Source organism: Suncus etruscus, chromosome 15, assembly GCF_024139225.1.
Source record: "Suncus etruscus isolate mSunEtr1 chromosome 15, mSunEtr1.pri.cur, whole genome shotgun sequence".
NCBI classification, from domain to species: domain Eukaryota; kingdom Metazoa; phylum Chordata; class Mammalia; order Eulipotyphla; family Soricidae; genus Suncus; species Suncus etruscus.
This window is the reverse complement of record NC_064862.1, coordinates 3,995,675-4,021,848: the sequence shown is the minus strand read 5'-3', so window position 1 is coordinate 4,021,848 and position 26,174 is coordinate 3,995,675. Positions and strand designations below refer to the sequence as shown.

Genomic DNA, 26,174 nt, shown 5'->3' with positions numbered 1-26,174 from the left:
GACAAAATGAAAGTTTGCCAGAGTATCTAAAACCAAAGTCTTTTGCAGTACAGCCTCTGTCTGAAACGTTCTTTCCTATAAGGGGCTTGGAATCATTTTAAATGGTAATATAGCTCTGTAAAACATATGCCTAAAATGATGACAATTAAAAGAGCTGTTAGATTTTATAAATTAAGATCAGTAGAGAAATAAACACAATTCAAGTATACACATGTCTATATATTATTAGGTTCTCCCTTCTCATTATATTTTCTGAAAGTTTTTTCTGTTCCTTACCTGTTTCCACTCTTTTCTCCCTTCCTTTATATTTTCTAATTTTTTGACCAGAATATAGACTTTGTTAAGATTTTTAGTGTTCTCCAATGAATATGCAGAGACAGTAATAGATCTTTCTATAAAATGAAGCTCAATAAACATTTGTAGAATAACTAAATTAAAGAAAATATTCAGAGAAGGCAAGAAAAACCTTATTTTTAGTTCTTTTTACGCTATAATCATGATAAGGCACTGCTTATAGGCTCATTTTATTTAGAAATAGGTTTTCTGGGGCCGGAAAGATAGCATGGAGGTAGGGCGTTTGCCTTGCCTGCAGAAAGATGGTGGTTCGAATTCCAGCGGCCCATATGATCCTCCCTAGCCTGCCAGGAGTTATTTCTGAGCATAGAGCCAGGAGGAACCCCTGAGTGTTGCTGGTGTGACCCAAAAACAAAAACAAAAAAACAACAACAACAAAAAAGAAATGTGTTTTCTGAATACCATGTATTGATAAGGAACCTGAGCCTCAGAGTGATAGTATTCCTGGTAAGTAATTATTGTAGAATGGACTTGATCTTGGTTTCCCTCTTTAATACTTTAACATAAAAATATCCCATATTTTGTTAACTCAACAAAATTGAATGTCAATGAATAGTAATTTTATATACATATGTCTTTCCCCCTGGAGTTTACTTGTGCTCTTGACCAGCTTTTTTTGAGGCTTTAGTGATTCCCCATGTTGGTGCCATGCTGAGGGGAGAGCTGAGGTTAGCAGAGAGACTATGGCAGCAGGTACAAGACAGTCTGTAATTTTGTTTTCCCTGGTTATTTTCAATATATTTATTAGGTTATTAAACTGAGCCATGTTGACTGTCCCCAGCCAAGTTGCAGTGCAAATGGAACACTAACTATGCAGCTATAGTTTAAAAAAGTCAGCACTACAAGGTGAGTGCCTAGAACTGAAACTCTGGTGGACAAGTGATGAGTGGGTCCAAGGTTCAATGTGATCTTTTCCAAACCTCTCTGGTTTGGAAATCTAACTACAAACCCCCTGGGGTCAAGGTTTGTGATGAGATTCCTGGAGTGTCTTGATCCAGGCTGGGTTTGAATACTTGGGAAATAGCAGACCACAGGGCTCCTCATTCTGGCTCTGTAGGGAAGTGCTGAGCTGCATGAAAAGTAGGGCATTGAGGGGGTTGTAAAGGCTTTTTTCAAACCTCAACAAGAATTTCAATTGTTCATTTTGGGCAAAAGTATGGGTTTGGTTTCATGTCAGTGCAAATAACTTTTCTCTGACTTGAGTCTATTTTTTTTTGAATCTGAAGTGTTAAAGTAATATGATCATGTTAGGAATATGATACTCATTACCATATTTTTGTTTCCTCATAATAAAGTTAACATATAAGTTTTTTAATGTTAAAGAATGCCATTATAAATGATTAAATTTTTTAGTAGTTAAAATTATGTAACTTTTAATTTTAAAGTTGTGATTTTATTCTTTTTTTGTTTTTGGACCACACCCAGCAGTACTCAGGGGTCCTGGTTCTGCTCTCAGGAATCCTGGCAAATCCAAAGAGCAAATGAAGGAATGCAAGGTATACAATTGTATTCAGGGCTCATTGAGTCATATAGGAAAGCAAAATCTCTCTGTATCAAGAAACAAATACTATAGCAGTATTACAACTATTCACTGGGGATGTGGGAAAACTATATAACCCACTGGTAAAAATCTTTTCAACTGAATCACCACTAAATCAGATCTAGGGGAAAAAAGGGAAGAATAACATATGAACATGCCGGAAGCAAACTTTAAAAAAATACAAGAAAAGAAAAAGCTTATAGAAAGCACTAAAATGTGAGAACTTTTGAGGCAGGTCTTACAGAAGTATATGAAATTGTTGACCTGGTTTTAAGCTACCAGTCAAAACTCTGAAACCACAGAGGGAAATGCTACTTGTTTATATTATTAATAATAACTGTACAAAAAAAGCATCAAAAGACTTACAATTTGAAACATTAATTGTGCAACAATAGTTGAGATTCAAGAAAATGTTCTTTCTACAATTTAAAGCCTAAAAAGGCATTTTAAAAAGTATATAATATATAACTAGAATAATGTAATATAATATAACATGACAAAATATAACATCATTAATATAATAATCACTTTTCAGTGTAAAGAAATACACTGAGGGCCTGGAGGGATAGCACAGCGGTGTTTGCCTTGCAAGCAGCCGATCCAGAACCTAAGGTGGTTGGTTCGAGTCCCGGTGTCCCATATGGTCCCCCATGCCTGCCAGGAGCTATTTCTGAGCAGACAGCCAGGAGTAACCCCTGAGCACCACTGGGTATGGCCCCAAAACAAAAACAAAGAAAGACAAACAAACAAACAAAAAAAAGAAATACACTGAATTGAGAGTTTTTACTTTTTCAATACGCATTATTTCTCTTCCAGGCTTCCTTGTTTTCTCTTTGAGTTTGTTTGGTCCACTTTAAAGGAGACATTTATGAGATCAGAGTATTGGAGAATGGGTGGGCAGACTCTAAACACAATCTTACAAATCTTACTCCTACAGTGAGTTCCAGAATTAACATTCCTGCTACCTTGGGGTTAGTGTAGGATTTTAAAAATGTTGTTTGTTTTTGTTTGGGAGCCACACCCAGCGATATTCAGGGCTTTTCTCCTGAAAGTGATTCAGGGATCACTCCTGGTGGGTTAGGGGGACCCTATGAGATACAGGGAGTTGAACTCAGGTCAGCAGTGTATAGGGCAAACATCCTACTATTGTTCTGTGATTAATTTAGATACTTGTTTAAGGCCCCTCCTTTCTCAGACCACTAATAATAGTTAAAACAACATATTTACAACATAGTCAAAGCCCTTGGTCTCAAGTACAAGTAGCAACATTTCTCATATGAGATAAAAATTCAGTTTATTCCCTTCATTTTTTTTACTGTGACATAGTCTCAAAAGTAGTTTATGTTGTAAGTTTCTAATTTTATAAGCTTATTTGTAAGTAATCATGTGTCATTCATGGTCATTAATGTTATAATATGACATGGGCAAATTATACTGAAAAACCTGCTCAGGTTTGAGCAGTGTTCTCAGTCACTGTTGATTTATCTCCTGACAAGTCAAGTAGGTGCTTTCTACACTGACTTTTAGGCACAAGTGAAATTGAGCTCTGTGGTTCTAGGGTTACTGTAAGGACTAAATATATAGTTACTTGCACAAACACATGACAGACACCTTTATAAACTTTTAGACTCTCTTGTTCATTCCTTCCTGACAAAAACTTTTGGGCACATATCATAGGTAATGAATAAAGCAATAACAAATACAGTTTCTGTTTACAAGGCAGTTACAGTATCATGGAAAAAGGTAGGAATTAATATGTCATTACAAGTCATGAAGGAGAATAAAAAAGAGCAATAGGTGCATGTATTAGGAACTTAACCAATCAAGGGCATCAAGAAAGAAAGTCTGCTAGAAAGAGTAATAAACATGCTAAAAAATGGGGGACCATAAAACAATCCTTTATGGGCCATGCAAGATCTTTTTAAGGGAGGGAAGTGTACCTAGGCAATAGCTTAGGGATTTATCCTGTCTGCATGAAACCCTGTGTTCCATCTAGGCACAGCAAACAGAAAATAAAATAAATCTAGAAGAAAAGAAGGAATGGGAATGCAGTTGATTGTATTATTTTTATTATAAAGTTTTTAGTGAAGGGCCCATATATGGAAGTGGAAACTTTGAGAATGCTAACAAGGGGGTCACAGGCAGGTAAGGAAACAAAATAGGACACAATCAAAGACGCTACATTATGAGAAGAATGACCTCCAATAAAGGCCCACTTTTATAGAAATAAATGTCCTATAATTGATTTTTTGCTTCGTGTTTTTGTTTCGTTTCCCTTCTATTATCAATAAATTTAATATCAAATAGAAAAGCAAGAAAGTAGCTTGTTTATCTGAAATAGAAAGCTAAAGCTATTTCTTGCCGACTGTTTGGCGCAAGTATGGGATTCTCATGAGTAGACAGAAAAAGATTAGAAGTAATTTGGAAACTTCTCCTGCACCTGTCTGCCTGTGTTTCTGAATCCCTGAAGGTCTCCTCAGAGGCCTAGAGAGCACACCCCCCAAATATGCATTTTGAGCTGCCCAGTGAGTAAATTCTGACTGTGGGGGTCGCCGTCCAATAAGCTGAACTCTCTGGCCTGAGGAGGCTCCGCCCTGCTGTGCCTTTGTTCACTCTGAGGACTTCAAGGGAAACTTCTCCTGCGCCTGATTGCCTGAGTTTCTGAATCCCTGAAGGTCTCTTCAGAGGCCTAGGGAGCGCACCCCCAAAGAACTGTCAACTAGAGGCAGCAGAAGAGCCGCTTTGCTTCACAGCCGCACACTCTTTCTAACCAATGAACCCCACCACAACACGCAGGAAAAACCACACTACAAGCATGACAATGGGGAAACCTCGCAGGCAAACACCATGCACAGAGAATAAAGAGGATAGCTCAGATGACCTAATAAATTCCAACCACCGATTAACCTCTCGGATAAGGAACTTAAAATAGCAATATGGAAGATGTTTGAAGAACTAAAGAAAGCATAAATCGATCTGAACAGAACACAAAGACAGAAATCAGAAAACTCCAAACTGAAATAACAGATCTGAAAAACACGGTAGCTCAACTGAAAACCTCAATGGATGGCCTCGCCAGCAGGGTAACAGCAGCTGAGGAGAGACTTGGAGTACTAGAAGAAGATGTGATGCAGAAAAACTTAACACAACAGAAGAAATTGGAAAAGAACCTAAGACAAATGAACAGGCAATGGAAAAAGTACTCAAGGAATGCGAACAGATAAAAATAGAAGTCTTTGATAAACTCAACAGAAACAACATAAGAATCATTGGAGTCCCAGAGACCCAGGCAAGAGATCTCCAGGAAGAATCAACTGTCAAAGACATCATCAAAGAGATACTCCCAGAGTTAAAGACTACATGCAATCAAATCCTGCATGCCCAAAGAGTACCATCTAAAAGAGACCCAAAGAAAAACACCCTCGTAACACATCCTCGTTACAATGACAAATCCCACAGATAGAGATAGAATACTGAAAGCAGCTAGATTAAAACGAGAAATTATATTTAAAGGAGCATCCCTAAGACTTACAGCAGACATGTCACAAGAAATTCTCAAGGCCAGAAGATAGTGGTGGGATATTGTGACAAGACTGAATGAAATGAATGCCTCACCGAGAATACTGCACCCAGCCTGACTCACGTTCAGGTTTGAAGGAAGAATACATAGCTTTATTGATAAACAACATCTCAGAAACTTCACAGATGATAAACCAGCCTTAAAGGAAAAACTGATAGGTCTACTCTAAGACAAGAGAGACCAACAGACACAGCAAACTTATCAACAAAGATGACATTAAATCCTATGACAATGATCTCCCTCAATTTCAATGGACTAAATTCACCAATTAAAAGACAGAGTGGCAAAATCAGTCGAAAAGATGAATCCAACCTTCTGCTGCCTACAAGAAACTCATCTCTGAATAGTCAGAACAAACATAGACTCAAAATCAAAGACTGGAGGAAGATCATCCAAGGAAACAACACCCTCAAAAAAGCTGGGGTGGCCATATTAATATCTGATGACACCAACTTTATACTCAGAAAAGTGGTAAGGGACAAAGATGGACACTATGTACTAATCAAGGGATATGTGCAACAGGAAAAAATCAGACTATTAAACAAATATGCACCCAATGAGAGACCAGCAAATTATCTAATACAAATACTGACAAATCTGAAAGAAGGAATCAATAATAACACAATAATTGTGGGAGACCTCAACACGGCCCTATCAACACTTGATAGGTCAACCAGACTGAAACCCCCAAAAAAAAACATACTAGCCCTGAAAAGAGTAATGGAAGAAAGAGGACTAGTAGATATATATAGGACACTTCATCCAAAAAAACCTGGATACATATTCTTCTTCAATGTACATGGGTCATTCTCCAGGATAGACTACATGCTGACACATAAAACATACCTCCATAAAATCAAGAGGATAGAAATCTTGCAGGCTACCTTTGCTGACCACAAGGCTCTGAAATTACATGTGAACTACAAAGCCACACAAAAGAAAAACTTTAACAACTGGAAATTAAATAGCCTGCTACTGAACAACCAGTGAGTTCGAGATGAAATCAAAAAGGAAATCAAAACTTTCCTGGAAACAAATGATAATGAAGACACAAACTGCCAGAAACTATGGGACTGAAAGCAGAACTCAATGAAGTGGAAAACCAAAAAACAATGCAAAAGATCAACAAAAGCAGAAGTTGGTTCTTTGAAAAAATAAACAAGATTGATAGACCCTTGGCAAAACTCACAAAGAAAGAGAGAGAGAAATCTGATAACTCATATTAGAAATGAAAAAGGGGAGATCAAGACAGATATTGCAGAGATCCAAAGGATAATCAGAGACTACTTTGAGAAACTTTATGCTACTAAACATGAGAACCTAGAAGAAATGGAAAAATTCTTGGACACTTTAAACCTTCCACAGTTAAGTAAGGAGGATGGAGCATATTTAAACATCCCCATTACTACTGAGGAAATTGAAACTGTAATCGAACATCTGCCCAAAAATAAAAGCCCAGGCCTAGATGGATTTCCTAATAATTTTTTTTCAAATATTTCAAGAGGAGCTACTACCAATCCTAGCCAGGCTCTTCCATGAAATTGAAAAAACGGATCACTCCCAAACAGCTTTTATGAACCCAACATCACCTTGATAGGAAAACCAGACAGAGATGCTGCCAAAAAAGAAAATTACAAACCAGTATTCCTGATGAATGCAGATGCAAAGATCTTCAACAAAATCCTGGCAAATACAATCCAATGCATCATCAAGAAGATCATACACAAGGATGGTTTAACACTGTAAATCTATCAACATCATACACAACATCAACAACAAGAAAAATAAAAATCACATGATCATATCAATAGACGCAGAGAAAGCACTTGATATGGTCCAATATCCATTCTTGATCATAACTCTCAGCAAGATGGGAATGAAAGGAACCTTTCTCAAACTATTTGAAGCCATCTACCACAAGCCAATGGCAAATATTATCCTTAATGAAGAAAAACTAAAAGCCTTTCCTCTAAATTCTGGTACAAGACAAGGCTGTCCGCTCTCACCACTCCTCTTCAACATAGTACTGGAAGAGCTTGCTATAATGATCAGGTAAGAAAAAGATATCAAGGGAATCCAGATAGGAAAGGAAGAAGTCAAGTTCTCATTGTTTGCAGATGACATGATACTCTACTTAGAAAACCCTTAAAGACTCTACCAAAAAGCTTCTAGAAACAATAGATTCATATAGCAAGATGGCAGACTACAAAATTAACACACAGAAATCAATGGCCTTTTTATACACCAAAAAGAAAGGGAAGAGAAGGAAGTCAAGAAGGCAATCCCATTCACAATAGTGCCACACAAACTCAAATATCTTGGAGTCAACTTGACCAAAGACATGAAAGACCTATACAAAAAAAACTATAAAGCCCTGCTCTAAGAAAGGACACATGGAAATGGAAACACATACCTGGCTCATGGATTGGCAGGATTCAAATAATTAAAATGGCAACACTCCCCAAAGCATTATACAGATTTAATGTGATCCCCTTAAAAATACCCATGATATTCTTCAAAGAAGTGGATCAAACACTTATGAAATTCATCTGGAACAATAAACACCCTCGGATAGCTAAAGCACTCCTAGGGAAAAGGAAAATGGGAGGCATTACTTTCCCCAACTTTAAACTGTATTACAAAGCAATAGTTATCAAAACAGCATGGTATTGGAATAAAGACAGACCCTCAGATCAGTGGAATAGACTTTAGTTATCAGACATTGTTCCCCCAGACATACAAGTACCTAATTTTTGACAAAGGAGCAAGAAATCCTAAATGGAGCAGGGAAAACCTCTTCAACAAGTGGTGCTGGCAGAACTGGTTAGCCACTTGCAAAAAAGGAAACATAGACCCCCAGTTAACATCATGTATGAAGGTAAAATCCAAATGGATTAAAGACCTTGATATCAGACCTGATACCATAAGGTATATAGAACAACATGTCGGTAATACACTCCATGTTATTGAGACTAAAGGCATCTTCAAGGAGGAAATTGCACTTTCCAAACAAGTGGAAGCAGAGATCAACAGATGGGAATACATTACGCTGAGAAGCTTCTGCACCTCAAAAGAAATAGTGCCCAGGATAAAAGAGTCACCCACCGAGTCAGAGAAACTATTCACCCAACACCCATCAGATAAGGGGCTAATATCCAAAATATGCAGAGCACTGACAGAACTTTACAAGGAAAAAAACATCTAATCCCATCAAAAAATGGGGAGAAGAAATGAACAGACGCTTTGATAAAAAAGAAATACAAATGACTAAAAGGCACATGAAAAATGCTTCTCGTCACTAATGATCAGGGAGATGCAAATCAAAACAAGGATGAGATACCACCTCACACCACAGAGATTGGCGCACATCACAAAGAATGAGAACAATCAGTGCTGGCAGGGATGTGGAGAGAAAGGAGCTCTTATCCACTGCTGGTGGGAATGCCATCCAGTCCAACCTCTATGGAAAGCGATATGGAGATTCCTCCAAAATCTGAAAATTGAGCTCCCATTCGACCCAGCCATTCCACTCCTAGGAATATATCCTAAGAACACAAGAACACAATACAAAAACCCCTTTCTCACACCTATATTTATTGCAGCACTATTCACAATAGCCAGGCTCTGGAAACAACCACGATGCCCTTCAACAGACGAATGGCTAAAGAAGCTGTGGTACATATACACAATGGAATATTATGCAGCCATCAGAAGAGATGAAGTCATAAAATTTTCCTATACATGGATGTAAATGGAATGTATCATGCTGAGTGAAATAAGTCAGAGGGAGAGAGAAGAGAGAGAAATGCAGAATAGTCTCACTCATCTATGGGTTTTAAGAAAAATAAAAGTCATCTTTGCAACAATCCTCAGAGACAATGAGAGGAGGGCTGGAACTTCCAGCTCACTTCATGAAGCTCACCACAAAGAGTGGTGAGTGCAGTTATAGAAATAACTACACAGAGAACTACCATAATCATGTAAATGAATGAGGGAACTGGAAAGCTTGTCTGGAGTACAGGTGGGGGTGGGTTGGGATGGAGGGAGATTTGGGACATTGGTGGTAGGAATGTTGCACTAGTGAAGGGGGTGTTCTTTACATGACTGAAACCTAATCACAATCATATATGTAATTAAGATGTTTAAATAAAGAAAAAAGTTTCAAATAAAAAAAAGAAATGAGATAAAAAAAGAAAGGATGAAGGCCAGGGGCCAAAAAAAAGTAATTTGATTTGTTCTTGTTCTTTTAAAGCATTTGTCTGATGTGTTTGAGATTTTATTCCTTTATAGCTGTAATGTTAATACAGCTACACATTCAGAAAATTTTTTGCTAATTGTTTCCTGTTTCACAGTAAAATGGATCCCAAAGTAAAAAGATGTACAGTTAAGAAGTTGTCAACAGGGGCCGGGCGGTGGCGCTGGAGGTAAGGTGCCTGCCTTGCCTGCGCTAGCCTAGGACGGACCGCGGTTCGATCCCCCGGCGTCCCATATGGTCCCCCAAGAAGCCAGGAGCAACTTCTGAGCGCATAGCCAGGAGTAACCCCTGAGCGTCACCGGGTGTGGCCCAAAAACCAAAAAAAAAAAAAAAGAAGTTGTCAACATTAAAGTGGTGGCACAGGGCATAAGGTGCCTGCCTTGTGCGCTCTAGCCTAGGATAAACCACAGTTCGATCCCCCCCGAGTCCCATATGATCCCCCAACCAGGAGCAATTTCTGAGCCCATAACCAGCAGTGATTCCTGAGTGTCACCGCGTGTGGCTGAAAACAAACAAACAAAACCAAAAACATCAACAAAAAAGAAGTCAAGATTTTATTTTACATATTGTAATCAGATGTTATTTACATATTGTAGTAAAAGGGGATTATATTAGGAAAATGGGTATTGGAAGGAAATTTATTATTTAGCCAGGGAGACATGAAATATACAATAATTACTATAGTGTATATTAGTAGGTTAAAAAAGAAGACACTAAGAATTGTAGGTGTGTTTCTTATGAGACTACAGAGGAAACTTTAGGAAGAGGAGGATTATTCATATAAAATAAGGAGATCTTGGAAATTAGAGGGTAGAAGATGGGACATAAATATCCAGGGGAGCCAACTTCAAGTGAATATTCAGAGGCAGAAAATAATGCCTTTCAACAGATGAATGGCCAAAGAAACTGGTACATATATACAATGGAATATTATGCAGCTCTCAGGAGAGATTAAGTCATGAAATTTTCCTATACATGGATGTACATAAAATTTATTATGCTGAGTGAAATAAGTCATAAGGGGAGAGATAGACACAGAGTAGTCTCACTCATCTATGGGTTTTAAGAAAAAATAAAGTCATTATTGTAATAATGCCCAAATAGAGATGAGGGCTAAGGTTTCACGATATAGTTTCACGATATGAAACTCACCACAACGAGTGGTAAGTGCATTTAGAGAAATAAATACACTGACAACTATCATAACAATGTCAATGAGTAGAGAAGTAGAAAAGCTGGGGGAGGGGGAGAGGAGGGTGTTGGTTGCATTGGTGGTGGGAATGATGCACTGGTGAAGAGGGGTAGTCTTTATATGATTGATACCCAACTACAATCATGTCTGTAATCAAGGTATTTAAATATATTATTTAAAAAACAAAGTAAAATAATAACAGTAGGCTGTCATGTTTTATTGGGGCATAGGGTAAGTGATGCAGGAATAAAGGAAAGTAATAACAGGTTAGTGAACTCATGGCTAGTCTTAGATGACACAATATTTGGGAGCCACTGAAAGATTGACATGAATGGTATAAACTGATCTCCAGGAAAGAGGAAGCTGTGTTAAGAATGGATTTACCTTTAGGCAGGTAAAAAGCAGGGGATTCACATAGATGTTAAATTATACATTATATGTATATGAAATAAGGTGGCCTGACTACATAGAGTGGTAAGATAAATGGGTCAGAGGATCTGGTTGGGAATAAGATTAATGGGTTTGTTTGTTAGCCTCATTGCTTTTGTAAGATATTTCTGACTTACTTCTTAATCTCAAAATATCTAACTGTGGTTTTAAGCTATTATCTATGAGCTCTATCAGCTACTGGGATAGGTTCTCCATGGACCTAGGTTAATCATATGCTGTTAACTCAAATAAACTGCTTATTTTTCCAGGCCACTGACTATAATTTTTCAGGTCCAGGCATTATTGTTCCTTATTTACTTGAGATTTATTTTAATGTCCCTCCTCGAATCTTGCCTTTGAAAGCAGGGTGATTGGTACTAGTTTTATTACACAGAAAACCTACCCAAGATCATAACAAATATGTGAGAAAAGATTCTTTTCATGGTTTCCTCTAGTGTCTCAATATTCTTTAGTTTTGAGGGTTCAAGTCCCTGATAAGGTCTTGAGAATGTAGAAGTGCAGTAGGAAAATATAATGTCTACCAAAATCAGTGTGATCAGTCATTGCTCTTCATGTTCCCCTTTTCCATTTACCTTGCCTTGCAGAATCTGGGGTATTCTAGAATCAGAAGAATTATCTAGGGCAATCTCAGCCTTCAGGTTAATCTGGGGGCTTGAACATGATTTCATATTACTTTAGAGAAAGGTTTAGACTCTTGGATTGGATCAGAGTTGAATTGGCATTGACTGCACAGGGGATGAGGTAGTGGGTGGGAGAGAAACCTTTTAAAATCTCTTATTGGATTCTTATTGGATAGATTTTATCCAATGAATAGTTGAGTTTGACACTTTTTATATGACCAGTGTGGGACAGTGCTAAGTACTGAAATTAGTAAGTGGTACGATTGCTCCAATTTTTATATCTTTTTGACTTCCATTTTCGGTGGGTAATGCTAACTAGCCCCTTATTATTATAAAGGAAAGAAAAATATTAGAGTTTAATTTAATAGTCCATGAATGTTTTATTCTGGAGTAGTTTTGAAGCCAAGTTTTCTTAAATTGGTATAAAAATTTTCATACACTCTTATTAAATACCCCTGAAAATAATTCTATTAAAATATAATCTTAATTCATTTAGAAATAAGACTATGTTCTAGCTAACTGAACTTAAAATAAAAATGGTGTCAGTTGTGCTCGCCTCGGCAGCACATACACAGCACAGATACAGAGAAGATTAGCATGGCCCTGCGCAAGGATGACACGCAAATGCATGAAGCGTTTCATATTTAAAAAAAATGGTGTCAGTAAACTTCATAGCATTTGCTTATACACTTATCTATGCATTCAAGAAATCATTATTGAGCAACCAGATGTGGCAGTCATTAGCCATGGCGCACTAGTCTGGGTAGTACGGTTACATAACAATTAAACTTGGAGTTTACTGAGAACATGGAAAGGATAGGATGAATAGGATAGGGTAGGATACTGAGAGCATAGATAGAGCTCAGTGATAGGATTCGTACTAATCATAACTTATTTAAACATCTCTCTCTCTTTATCTATGTTTTGTTTTGGGGCTACACACTGTGATGCTTAGGGATTACTCGTGATTGTGCTCAGAGATCATTCCTATTGGGCTCAGGGCACTATGTGGGGTTCTTGAGATCAAATCCCAGTTCTCTTTATGCAAGGCAAGTATCCTACAACAGTACTATATATTTTATATATATTTATGAGCCAGTGAGGTAGTTCAAAGGATTGGTACACATTATTTGTCTGCAGAAGACCAGGTTTTAACCCTTCTATATTGACCCCCAAGTACTATAAGGAATAACATCTGAGCACTGAGCCATGATTAGCTCCAAAACTCTGCCAGGTGTGGCTCTAAAGAAAGACAGAAATATATTTAAAGTACACAAATTGATATTTTGATAGATTATGAAACAATTATTTATAATCAAGTTAGCTAACATTTCATTTACCACTACATAATTACTGCTGCACATATTAAAATAATTAAGTTAAAAATCTATCCTTTTAGTAAGTTAAAAGCATATAAATATAGTATGTCTCTTGGCCATGGCATTTATTAGAATTTCATAATTGATAAATCTTGTAGAATTGAAACTCCATCTTTTGAAGAGCATCAGTCTATTTCCTTGTCTGCCTAGCCCCTGGCAACTGCCACCCCACTCTGTTTATGTGAATATGACTATAACATATTTCATATATAAAAAGACCACAAAAATCAGATTTATTTTGTTTAGCATAATTCCGTACACTTCATCTAAATTATTACAGAATGGCAGGCTTTTTTCTTTTTTGTTTTGTTTTGTTATGTTTGGTTTTTGGGCCATACCTGGCGGTGCTTAGGGGTTACTCATGGCTCTGCACTCAGAGGCTTTATTCTTCTTAAAGTTAAATAACTCATAGATATCTTACATTTTTTATTATAAGTTTATTTGTTGAAAGACATTAGGTTTTTCCATATCAACTGGCTTCTATCAAATCTTTTCTTAGTTATGTGTTCTAAGATATGCCTATTACATAATCCAAATCTCAGTTACCAATTTGTAAAGTTGAGTAATAATTCTGGATCTCTATCCCTATGGAGATTAAAAGGTTAAATATGAATATGAAAAATCCTTTCACCCTCTAAATTGCTATCTCATAGGTTATATTATAATACAAATTTTAATTTTGCATTTTATATTTTTTATTTTTTTTATTTTTTTTTTATTTTTTTTTTTTTGGTTTTTGGGCCACACCCGGTGATGCTCAGGGGTTACTCCTGGCTATGCGCTCAGAAGTCGCTCCTGGCTTGGGGGACCATATGGGACGCCGGGGGATCGAACCGTGGTCCGTCCTAGGGTAGCGCAGGTAAGGCAGGCACCTTACCTTTAGCGCCACCGCCCGGCCCCATTTTATATTTTTTAAATTTACTCATATTCGATACCAATTATTTGTCTGCTAATAAAATTATTTTAGATTTATATATAGCTTTCATGCTTTTTCTAAGAAACCATATCCATAGTAATTTGGATATCTATAGCTATTAATGTTAATATATTAAATTTTGTTTAAAAGGACAGTAAAAGAAATAGGACTAAGAAAATAGAGCTGGCAGAGGGAAAAGGGACTTAAATCAAATGAAAGCAAGCAAAAAAGAACCATCCTTTTCTCCATTAAAGCAAGAGAGAGGGAAAATGTAAGCAATTATGATAATATTTAGAAATCATTCTTATTCTGGGAAGAAAAGCTTTAGAAAAAATGGTGATTTAAGGAGGAAGAAAGGATAACTATAAATTAGATATTCATTTTTTATCACCTAGATTTGGAATAACTATCCATTTTAATTCTTACATAATATGTACAGAATTTTGAATTGATACTTAATGTCTTCTCTTGATTCTTTGGATCATAAATTCTCAAGAGAAAGGGCTTATATTTTCAGTTCCTATTATCTCCCTCCACGTTTGGTAGTGGTTTGAATTCAGATGGCTAGAAAATGGTTAATTTGTGGCAAATTATTTCTCTAAAACAATGCCCAATATTCTGAATGTCATCGTCAGCATTTTCTTAACTAAAATGCAGGCTACTTTGCCTTTTATTTACGGGAGGAGTTCACTTACTTCAATTGAGGAGGTGAGAAGTGAAATATTAAAGTATGAAAAAGAAATAATAAGATTTGGAGGAGATAACCAAACAAATTTTAGGATAACTTTTAAGTGCTCACTATGTCCTTGTAGTTTGCATAATTTAACTTAGAAAATTATGTCTAGGGTCTAGGTTTTTTTTTCCTGTTAAAATACAGCAAAACCACCTTATTTCATTGCCTAAGTTGTCATTCTGAGCTGAAATGAAATGTGGGTTCTGTTTCAAGTGACTATGTCTTCTTGGCATGCTTCCACCATGGCTCAGAACTCCAACGGCTCTAACTTTGGCTGGCTCTGGTGCAGAAAAGAAAGTTTACATCTGCATAGCAAATAGAAAGGTGCTTTGGTGCTGTGTCTGGGGATTTGACTAATCCTATGAATTGTATCGCACTAGAGAAAAAGTCTATCTTCACTGTTCTACCTTCTCTCTTTCTCAAATACATGTCACTTTTATCTCCTATTCCGTAAAGCTACTATTGGATCATTGCTGATCCAAAGCACAGGTCAACTTGACATGTCAACATGAACATGTTGAACAACTGCTCAGAGTGGCTCATTCATAATTCATGCATCTGAAAAGTGGACTATGTGTATTTAGGTTACTAACTTCCCAATTCTATTTCTGCTATTTTTATAGTAGGAACTAAATGCATTACATTCTATTAGACTATTCTTAACATAAATCACTTTTCCCCACTCTTTTAAATCATTGTCCTCAATGGAATTCTTTACAGGCTAGTAATAAAGTAAATGGACATGGCATGGTATATTTTCCCTTGCGTCTTTAAACTGCTACTTACTAAATACTCTTTTTTTTTTACTCCATTTCCTTTTCCCCAACTGCATGTATTATAGCTTAACAGGCTACTAACAGATAAGAATTAGTAAGATGTGAAGTATAGAAGCTTACTGAGTCTATCATTGTTTATGAAAATAGGGTACTAGAAATAGTACAGTAGTTAGGCTCTTTCCATGCACTTGGCCAACTCTAGTTGAATCTCCAGCATCACATATGATCCCTGAGAACAGCCAAGAATAAGTCCTGAATATCTGATGACCTCAAACCAAATAAAATAGAACAATGTCATATATTGGTACTGCTAATGAGCAAAATATTCTGCTGTTGAGATAGGTTTTTTACTAATATTCTCTAAAAAGTTTCTTTTCCTTAATTCTCTTTAATTACTATTTCTGTCTCACTGCTAAGTTCCAGAAAATAGACCTTGGAGAAAGAATGGAGGCACGTCATTGTTTACTGATCAGGTAAGCAGTTCAGAATATTTTGGGGAACATCTCAGTGAGTATATGATGTATGCTGTCAAGATGTCCTTTGTTTTCAGTTGAAGATCATTCATGAAATCTCATGAGGAAACCTAATGGTTATTCTCAGGTGTAAACTAGGGACAGAGTCCCCTGCTAGTTTCATTAGGAAATAAGCTGTTAGGCTGCTCTTATAAAATTTCTAATTTCTGAGAAATTGCTCTCCCTGTGGTGCTTTGGAAAGGTTGCCTGCTTGTCAAAGTGATAAGTCTTGATTCCTAAAAAGTTGTGCCTGGAATTCTAATGACAGCATGTTATAAAATGTCATTTTTAGCATTAGTCTTAAATGAATATTTCCCCAACTAAATGGCAATATAGTATTACATTTATTTTAAAATTTTGTAAGTCAATTGTTCTTAAAACTTTATGTGACCATTTATAAAGCGAATAATTGGTAAAAATGAAAAATATAAATCTTTCATATTTTGTTATTTTGACTAAAGACTTAATATATAACCAAATTGTGGCAAATTGTATGAGATTCGAAAAATTATCTTAGATGTACTTCAATGCAGTTAAGCTTTAAAGTATCTTTCCACTCCAAATCAATCATAATACTTTGTCAATTGAAGATGAGAAGCATTAGTGTAAAAAAATATACAGTGACAATGAATGAGTGAAAATTTGTTTAAAAATTAGAAGTAGAGGCTGGAGAGATAGTGTAGTGAATAAGGTTCTTGCCTTGCATGCACCCGACCCTGTTGCAGTCTCTGGCAGCACTGCCAGGAAAACCCCCCAAGTAACCCCTGAGCATCACTGGGTGTGACCCAAATGAAAACAAAATTAGAAGTAAAGGGCACTTTTAAGATTGTACCAGCAAGAGACTGGAGCAAAAGCACAATTAGTAGAGAGAGCATTTGCTTGTCATGTGGCTGACCTGGGTTGGATCCTGGACATCCCTGGATGTGGTTCCAAAACCAAAAATAAAAAAAGATTGTACCATCAATTTACAATAATAAACATGAAATCTATCCTATGTTTTTTTTTTATTTCTACTTTACTTGTGATTAAGAATAATGCATGTTGGGGCCAGAGTATAGATAGCATGGAGGTGGGGTATTTGCCTTGCATGCAGAAGGATGGTGGTTCAAATCCCGGCCCATCTGGTCCCCTGATCCTGCCAGGAGCGATTTCTGAGCATAGAGCCAGGAGTGACCCCTGAGAGCTGCCGGGTGTGACCCCAAAACAAAAACAAACAAACAAACAAAAAGTAATGCATGTTGGTGAAGGGAATGTAAATTGGCTAAGAGCTCCTTGCATTCAAAGATAAACTAAAAAGGTAATTTAAAATTTCTAGGAAATTATGGGGCTGGCGAGGTGGCGCTAGAGGTAAGGTGTCTGCCTTGCAAGCACTAGCCAAGGAAGGACTGCGGTTCGATCCCCCGGCATCCTACATGGTCCTCCCAAGCCAGGGGCGATTTCTGAGCGCTTAGCCAGGAGTAAGCCCTGAGCATCAAACGGGTGTGGCCCGAAAAACCAAAAAAATTTTTTTCTAGGAAATTATTAGAAATCAAATAGTACAAATGATAATCACTAACCTCAAAAATTACTATGGGATAACAACTTTTTGTGAATTATCTATCCTAATTACCATAGCAGCATCTTTATGGAGTTTAAGTCACTATTTACACTTTACAGATGAGAAACTGAGGCTCCAGGAATTCACTAGTTAAGCAAATTAGTCTGACTCCAGATTTATTTATTTACTTATTTTCTTATTTATTTTTGGGTCACACCTGACAGTGCTCAGGGATTACTCCTGGCTCTGTGTTCAGGGGTCATTCCTGATGGTGCTCAGGAGAACCACATGGGATGCCAAGGATTGTACCTGAGCACGCCTGCTGAAAGGCAAATGCTCTACCTACTGTGCTATCACTCCGGGCCCCTGACTCCAGATTTTCTTTCAGTTTTGAAATAATTAATGATAGGGCCGACAGTGGGTATAAGGAAGCAGGATTTTTAATTTTTCATACGATTATAAAAACAAAGTAAAAATGTATGAGTCACATACCATATTGAACAACAAGTCCTAAAATAAAGAAACCTATTTCCAAAGGAGCCGATATCTGAAGTCTTCCTGAGAAATATGTTCTACATATCTTCCATTTTTTTCAGTTTTCTAATCCAATAGTAAACAACAGCGATCATGAAAGAACTCAATAATGTATTATTTTGGTTTTTGGGTCTGTGCTCAGGGGTTATTTGTGGCTCTGTACTCAGGGGTCAATCCTGGAAGCTCAGGGATCATATACGGATCCAGGTATTGGATCCTGGTCAGCCACTAGCAAGACAAACACCTTACCTACTGCTCTATTGCTCCAGATCCAACAATTCCATAATTTAAGGTGGGGGGGGGGTAGTGGCACAACCTAGTTTGGTTTCTTTTTTTCCTAGAAAGCAGCTATTTTTTTTTTTTTTTTTTTTTGTGGTTTTTGGGTCACACCCGGCAGTGCTCAGGGGTTATTCCTGGCTCCAGGCTCAGAAGTTGCTCCTGGCAGGCACGGGAGGACCATATATGGGACGCCGGGATTCGAACCGATGACCTCCTGCATGAGAGGCAAACGCCTTACCTCCATGCTATCTCTCCGGCCCCGAAAGCAGCTATTTTTAAGTATGCTTCCTTCCATCCTTTAGCCTATTATTCTTCTCATTATTATTATTTTGGTTTTATTTGGGCCACATCCGGTGATGCTCAGGGTGGCTATGTGCTCAGAAATCATTCCTGGCCAGGCTGGAGCAGTGACGCGAGTGATAGGATGTATGCCCTACATATGCTAACCTAGGACAGACTGCATTTCTATCCCCCAGCGTCCCATATATCGCCCAAGCCAAGAGCCATTTCTTAGTGCATAGTCAGGAGTAATCCCTGAGCATCACCGGGTGTGGCCCAAAAAACCAAAATAAAAAAAAAATAAATAAAAAGAAATCACTCTGGCTCGGGGGACCATATGCATATGGGATGCCAGGGGATCAAAACGGGGTTCGTCCTAGGTCCTAGGTCAGCGCGTGCAAGGCAAAGACACCCTACCACTTGTGCCACCTCTCTGGCCCCTCCTTACTTCATGTACATTATACCTATCCTATACAAAGCAAAAACATTTTCTTTCATTCATTTACTTCCTTTTGCTTTGTCCCATGCCCCAAACCCCATAGATATAATTGGTGAGCTGATTTGGAAATGTTATAGGAAAGGTTTCCATACTGAGTCTCTCAAGTAGAAGGACTAAAACTAGACTTTTATTTGGAATGCATAATATACTATGTAAATATGTTGAATTATAATGTTGTGCACACAAAATCTATAAGATGTCACGAGTCAATGTTAACTTCATGAATAAATGAAGATAAATAAATGAAAATACAAAAACAATACTCAGCTGTTAATTGCTTTTTTGTTTAATAGGAATGAATTTATTTGTTTTCATATGTCCTGTGCTTCTTTAAGTACAATATATTTTAATGCAAACACATATCTTCCAATTTTATGAGTAATTAGGAAGTATTAAAATAATTTTCATTCAACAGAATGTTTAAATATGGAAAATAGCTTCAAATAGAATAAAAATACATTCACATATTTATTTTAAATTTTTAAACAATGTGCAGTTATTTTTATCCTACATGGTTCTACAACTAAAGTTAATAAGGCTTAGTTGTAGAAATCAAGATTGAGGGTATTAGTCTGAAAGAAAATAGACAGTCAAGATTCACCTATTAGTCCATCAGACTTCTCAATTTGTATTTAATCAGAGGCAAATGTCTGTCAGAGCAAACATGTGACCACTTCTTTAATAGAAGAGGAGATATTTACTTTGCAATTTTTTTCTAGTTTAAGGAATTTAATGCAGGTATGCTCTTCATGGGATTAATAGAATAGTGAAACTTCAATGTCTTAGAATTCCACAACTTATCTTCATAAACTTTCCTGGGATACTTCTCTTATACTTCCTAATTTCTTACTTAATTATGTATATATAACTACCTATTATGTTTTCCCCCTGATTAGGTTAGACCACCCAAAGCTGCTAATTGGAGTTTACCTTTGCCTTCACATTGAATAGTCTCTCAGCAACCATCACTGGAAGACTCTGTAAAACTCTTCCCAGGTTGAGGCCGGAGAGATAGCATGGGGGCAGGGTGTTTGCCTTGCATGCAGAAGGTCAGTGGTTCAAATCCTGGACCCCAGAGCCTGCCAGGAGCGATTTCTGAGCATAGAGTCAGGAGTAACCCCTGAGCGCTGCCGGGTGTGACCCAAAAACAAAAACAAAAGCAAACAAACGAAAACAACCAAAAAACCCTCTTTTTTTAAAGATTTTTTTCTTTATTTAAACATCTTGATTACAAATATGATTGTGATTAGGTTTCAGTCATGTAAAGAACACCCCCTTCACCAGTGCAACATTCCCACCACCAATGTCCCAAATCTCCCTCCATCCCACCTCATCCCCACCTGTACTCCAGACAGGCTTTCCAGTTCCCTCATTCATTCACATGATTATGGTAGTTCTCTGTGTAGTTATTTCTATAACTGCACTCACCACTCTTTGTGGTGAGCTTCATGAAGTGAGCTGGAAGTTCCAGCCCTCCTCTCATTGTCTCTGAGGATTGTTGCAAAGATGACTTTTATTTTTCTTAAAACCCATAGATGAGTGAGACTATTCTGCATCTCTCTTTCCCTCTGACTTATTTCACTCAGCATAATAGATTCCATGTACATCCATGTATAGGAAAATTACATGACTTTATCTCTCCTGATGGCTGCATAATATTCCATTGTGTATATGTACCACAGTTTCTTTAGCCATTCGTCTCTTTCTATGTGGCATACCTCATTAAAACTGAATTCTGTAACATGTAAAGGCATGTAAACATGTAAGGGCAGCTTAACTCATTTCTTATATTCCATGAGTGGATTCCTTCCATTATCACATAGAAAATTATCAAAATTCTATTGAATTAATCTTAAAGTTCTATTGTCTGCTCATTTATTTTGAAAATTTTTTTCTGTCATCTGTTTGCTTACTTTTCATCTTCTACTCTTGTCTGGAGTTGTTATGTAGCTCATCTTTAAAGAGTTCTATCCTCAGCAGCTGTTACTCTGCTGGTGAGGTATTCCCCTGAGTTTTTCATTGCACCTACTAAGGTTTTTAGTTTTGTCATTTCTGTTTGAAGGTTTCTAATTTTAACTCTCATATTCTCTTGAGTCTAATGTCTGTTCATTCCATGGTTTCATTGATTTCTTTAAATATTCTCAACATTTCCTCAGAGAGATTTTATAGGTGGTTAATACTATGTGGGGCTTCAGAATTACCAACTTCATTCACTACAAGGTTGAATTCTGAGTTGCTTTTCCAGTGTGACCTTTGAAGTGTGGTGGTGGTTTCTTATGTGTTGCCATGGAGCTCACTGATAGAAGAAATGCATGTACAGGAGTGAAGTGGAGCTGCTGTACTCTTCTTGGGAAGCACTAATCTGCGATGAAAATGGCCCTACAAAATCACAAAGAGGACCTCACTGCCATTCTGTCTGTCTGTCTGTCTGCCTCAGTTGTTTGAGACTGTGTGGTTGGGAGGATCCCAGCTAGGATGGCTAGAAGACCACTTCTCTTGTCCTGGTGTTTGTCTTTCCCTCAGGGAGTTCTGACCTAGGACTAAATGACTTTTCTGAGTCACAAAGAGGACCCCATTGTGGTTTGTCTGTCTCAGTTTCTTGGGACTTTCTCTTCAAAATTTCTCATCAGATATCCCAAATTAGGAAAGAACATATTTCTTCCCAGAGTTCTTCCTAGTGATAACGTCCTCTATCCTTATTGTTTTACTTTTGTTATTCTGCTAGGAAATTCACATCTCATTGTTAAATTACTTTGCATAATTGTTGTCCTCTTTTGCTTACAGGATGGTTTTTTTTGTCCTGACAGAATGGTTATATCTTTGTGTACTTTTTATGCTCTACTATAATTTTGCAAGCTACCTAATCCTTTTTGGAAATAGAGATTTTGTTTAAATAAGCCCTTACTCTTTTCTTCTTGTCTTTAAATATACAAGCAATGTAATAGCAATTAAAATCTTGTTTTAAATTCTTGCCTCATCATCTGAACATCCCCGTATGTACTCCTCTTTTGCTATATGTTTTTGAGTTTTATAATTCTGAATCTGAAATTATGAAAAGTCAAAGGAACCATATATCCCATGTTATTTAAATTTAATCAGTCCATAAGTATTTCATTGAGTTGGGCACGAGACGTGATGGAGAAGAAGAGTTAACAATGAAATTGAATTTTGGATATGGGGATTTAACTTTTAACTGATTGTAAGAATAGTAAGGATAGTCACAGCTTAGATGTCAAAGTTGGAAAAGTAAAGCTTTAGGAAACAAACTTCATTAGAAAAAACTGATTAGTTTTTCTGTGTATTATTAACACCAGGCAATCTAAAATGGCTAGTGAACCAATTTAGAAGCTCTGTGTAATATCTCAGCTACCTTCATGCTGACACTATACTTACAAATTCAAGATATGGTATTTTGGGAGTAAAAAGGAGGAAAGGGATAAAACAACAATATTTGAGTTCAAAAGGGTTGAAGATGCACTTGGGGTATTTGTGTTGGCACTCCAGACTTTACGGATGCTTGTGATTGCTTATCTGACTTATCTAAATTGCTGACGTCAAAAGAATGAGGCTACAAATCTTATGATTACAGCTTTTCTTGTGATCTTTTCTGGTATTTCCTGTTTCCTGTCAGGCCAAATATACTTTCAGAGAGGGTTATTTTATTACATTTCACCATTTCTGCCTCAGTGAGAGCTAAAGGTATGGGGACCACGAAGTAAAAGTAATTAAGAACAACATCAGAAAGTGTTATCGATGCCTACTACCCCTTCACAGTTACTGACATTTCTATTTAAACATCAAAAAACATTTCTGCAATGATTCAGAGTTGGGTCTTATTTTTAATGGAACAAAGTCTATTGTTCATTAAAAAGAAGACGGCACTTCAATTGTATTTTTAACTGTTACCTTATTTGGGTGCTACTAAGCAAGTAGGCTGTGAAAGGCATCATGCCAGCATCCAAGAAATGTCAGAAAGGAAGGAGAACTGATTTCAGAGGAAAATAAAAGATTACTAGATGTTCTATCTTTTCTTTGGGGACATGAATACTTCATAGGGGAAAAAAGTGAGCCTGGATACATTTTGTTGAAATTTGACTGAATCTTTAACTTGCTCTCTGAGCTTATCACTCTATTGGAAAAGAAGAAGGATAGAAGGGTTAATCCTAAAAGGGCAGTGGACAAATGTAGCACAAACCCTGGCTTCTAACAACCTCTTCCCTCATCTAGACAAAATCTCCAGAAGTTCTCTATTTAGGCAGCAATGCAGAAGAAAGATTTGTTGAACAGGATTACTGAATTACTTCATTTATGGTGATTCTAGTTCCATCTAGCTACCATCTTAATTTTATATATAAATTTTTTTGCCTCAAAGTACTATTTAAATTTTTACCTCTGGTAAGAATTCTTTTGTGGTGAAGGATTATTCTGCCATTAATTATACTTCTGGCATGTAGTTATATGAACAAAATATAATTTATTTGAAAATAACAAAATATACATTATGGATATATTTGAATATAATTCTTGATGGCAAGATGGAAACTATGTGTATATATAATATAGTCACAGAAATGTTAGTGCTTGGAAATGAAAAAAATAGAAAACAGATTGTGAAAATTATGTAGAGGGACATTTTTTAGAGTTGAAAGAAAAGTGTTTGATCATAACTAACAGCATGGATGAACCAACAGCTACCTTTGGGATCAAGAGCATTGTCCCTAGTTTGTTGAAAAACATGGAGGATATTAATTTTTTCACCTAAAAATACAACAGTTTTTACTATATTAACTTAGAAGCACTTTCTATTAAAACAAGACCATTAGGTTTCCAATTATAGTTTCCCAATGGTTCTATAAAAGCTTATTTTTCATATAAAAAGACTTTATATATGCAATTATGTTTGTAATCATGGTGTTTAAATAAATATATTATTAAAAAAGAACGACTTTATATCTGGTTCCATTATGACTTTCTGTTTCCCGGAATTCTTTGTGTCAAACATCATATGAAGCAACCTTGAAACATAGTCATTTTTCAATCATTTCTTGTGCATTTCTTTATACTTGGGGCATATTAATTCCTTCAACAAGGAAGTCATCTTTCACATCATGTTAAATCATAATCATATTAACAATAAAGTTATAAGGCCACCAATCCATAAAGTTTTTCTGAGTCATATTAGAGGGGAACAAATTAGTATTCAATTCTCATAGTGTTTATTATTATTATTTGTGTTTGTAACTTAGTTGAACTTATTTCATCATATGATACACAAAATATTCTTTTTTCCTTATACATTTTCTCATTTATCCTGTGGTGCCTTGCCTTGAAAGAGTTGTTTGTTTATTAAAAATATGGCAACCTGAAGACAGAATGAAGCATGACTTGGCAAAGAAGGAGAGATAGACTGTCCTGAGACTGTGTAGATAAGTTATGTCAGATCCTGAATTTGGGGATGAGATGAGCATGCTTGGAATGGGAGGTCTGATGGAAGATCAAGAATATTAATCAGTTAGGATAGGGTGATATCTATGATAAAAGGCTTTAGCTTGATGATTTGAATATTGTTCATTGTGGTTCTATGGAGAAAATTATAGCACATAGAAGAGAGAGCTTGCAAGTGAAAAGGAATATAATCATCATGTCCAAAAATGCTAAACCTAACCAAAAAAAAAAAACCCACATCATTTGGTAAATTGATCAACAAATGATAAACTACTAGAAATTCATTGGTGCTTCACTTCAAGTCTAGCTCTGTAACAACTAAAGTTGCTAACGTGACCTTCCCAACATTGAAAATTTAACATCTTTCTTCTAAAATTATTTAAAACTTTCACATTTCTTGGAAGATATATACCTCAGAAAAGCAGTTGAGACCTTTTGGTAATCTGGCCCAAGTCTATCTGGTTTTATTTCTTCTCTTCTACCCGATAGATGCTCAAACTTAGTATTCCTCAGAGATTCTTGCATTTTGTTCTGCTCTTTCTTCTCTATAATTTTCTCTATCACTTCCTCTGGAGAATTTAACTAACCTTAAATTAAAGACCCCCAGATCAACCGAAAATTCCTTTAATGTTCATTTTAGTCTCAGAATAACTCTCTTGTTGACACATAATTTCCATAGTATAGTGTATGCTACCTCCTAGTCATTCATTCTCTTTATCCACCCATCTACCTGTTTATTCCCTATGTCCTTACCTGTCTGAACTTTCTTGGTTCATAATTTTTTATTTTATAAGCAACTAAGAGTATCAGAAATGATAGTACTTAAATAAACAATTGAATCAGCAGTGTTGGTCTTTCCTCAATTGTCCCTAAAAGCACAAATTTTTACTAAATCTTAAAATATATGCCATTCTGCTTCAGAGGCAGTGCGTTGTTCATATTTCTGTATCTTCTAAGATACTCACTACAGTGAGTTATTTTTATATATCTGTATCTTTCTTATTTTTTCTATCATCCTAAAACACAATTTGATATACACTTAAAGTTATTAAACTGAGTTACTACAAAAGAGAAATCAAGAACTTTGAATTATTTCTGAGTCTTTTGAATAAATGACTGGTATATATGCCCCAATTTCTTCTTTTACTTTATTTTGGTTTTTGTTTTTGGGCTACACCTGGTGATGCTCAGGCGCTACCCCTGGTTCTGCACTCAGAAACTAAGATTGGCAGGGCCCATGCATCAAATGGGATATCATGGAATCTGTACTGACTGCATATAAGCTAAGGGCCAT

General features: G+C 36.5%; 2 protein-coding genes and 2 pseudogenes across 2 annotated transcripts in view; 2 read left to right on the top strand and 2 right to left on the bottom strand.

Moving 5' to 3' along the window:
- The window catches only part of BCLAF1 (BCL2 associated transcription factor 1), a 1,193,665-nt gene that overhangs the window by 331,152 nt on the left and 836,339 nt on the right, over positions 1-26,174 (top strand). The window lies entirely within an intron of this gene.
- Positions 1-26,174, bottom strand: part of LOC126031298 (cytochrome P450 4A11-like) — a 450,346-nt pseudogene that overhangs the window by 56,096 nt on the left and 368,076 nt on the right.
- PDE7B (phosphodiesterase 7B) overlaps positions 1-26,174 on the bottom strand; it is a 208,142-nt gene that overhangs the window by 168,740 nt on the left and 13,228 nt on the right. The window lies entirely within an intron of this gene.
- Positions 12,540-12,639, top strand: LOC126031820 (uncharacterized; annotated as a pseudogene).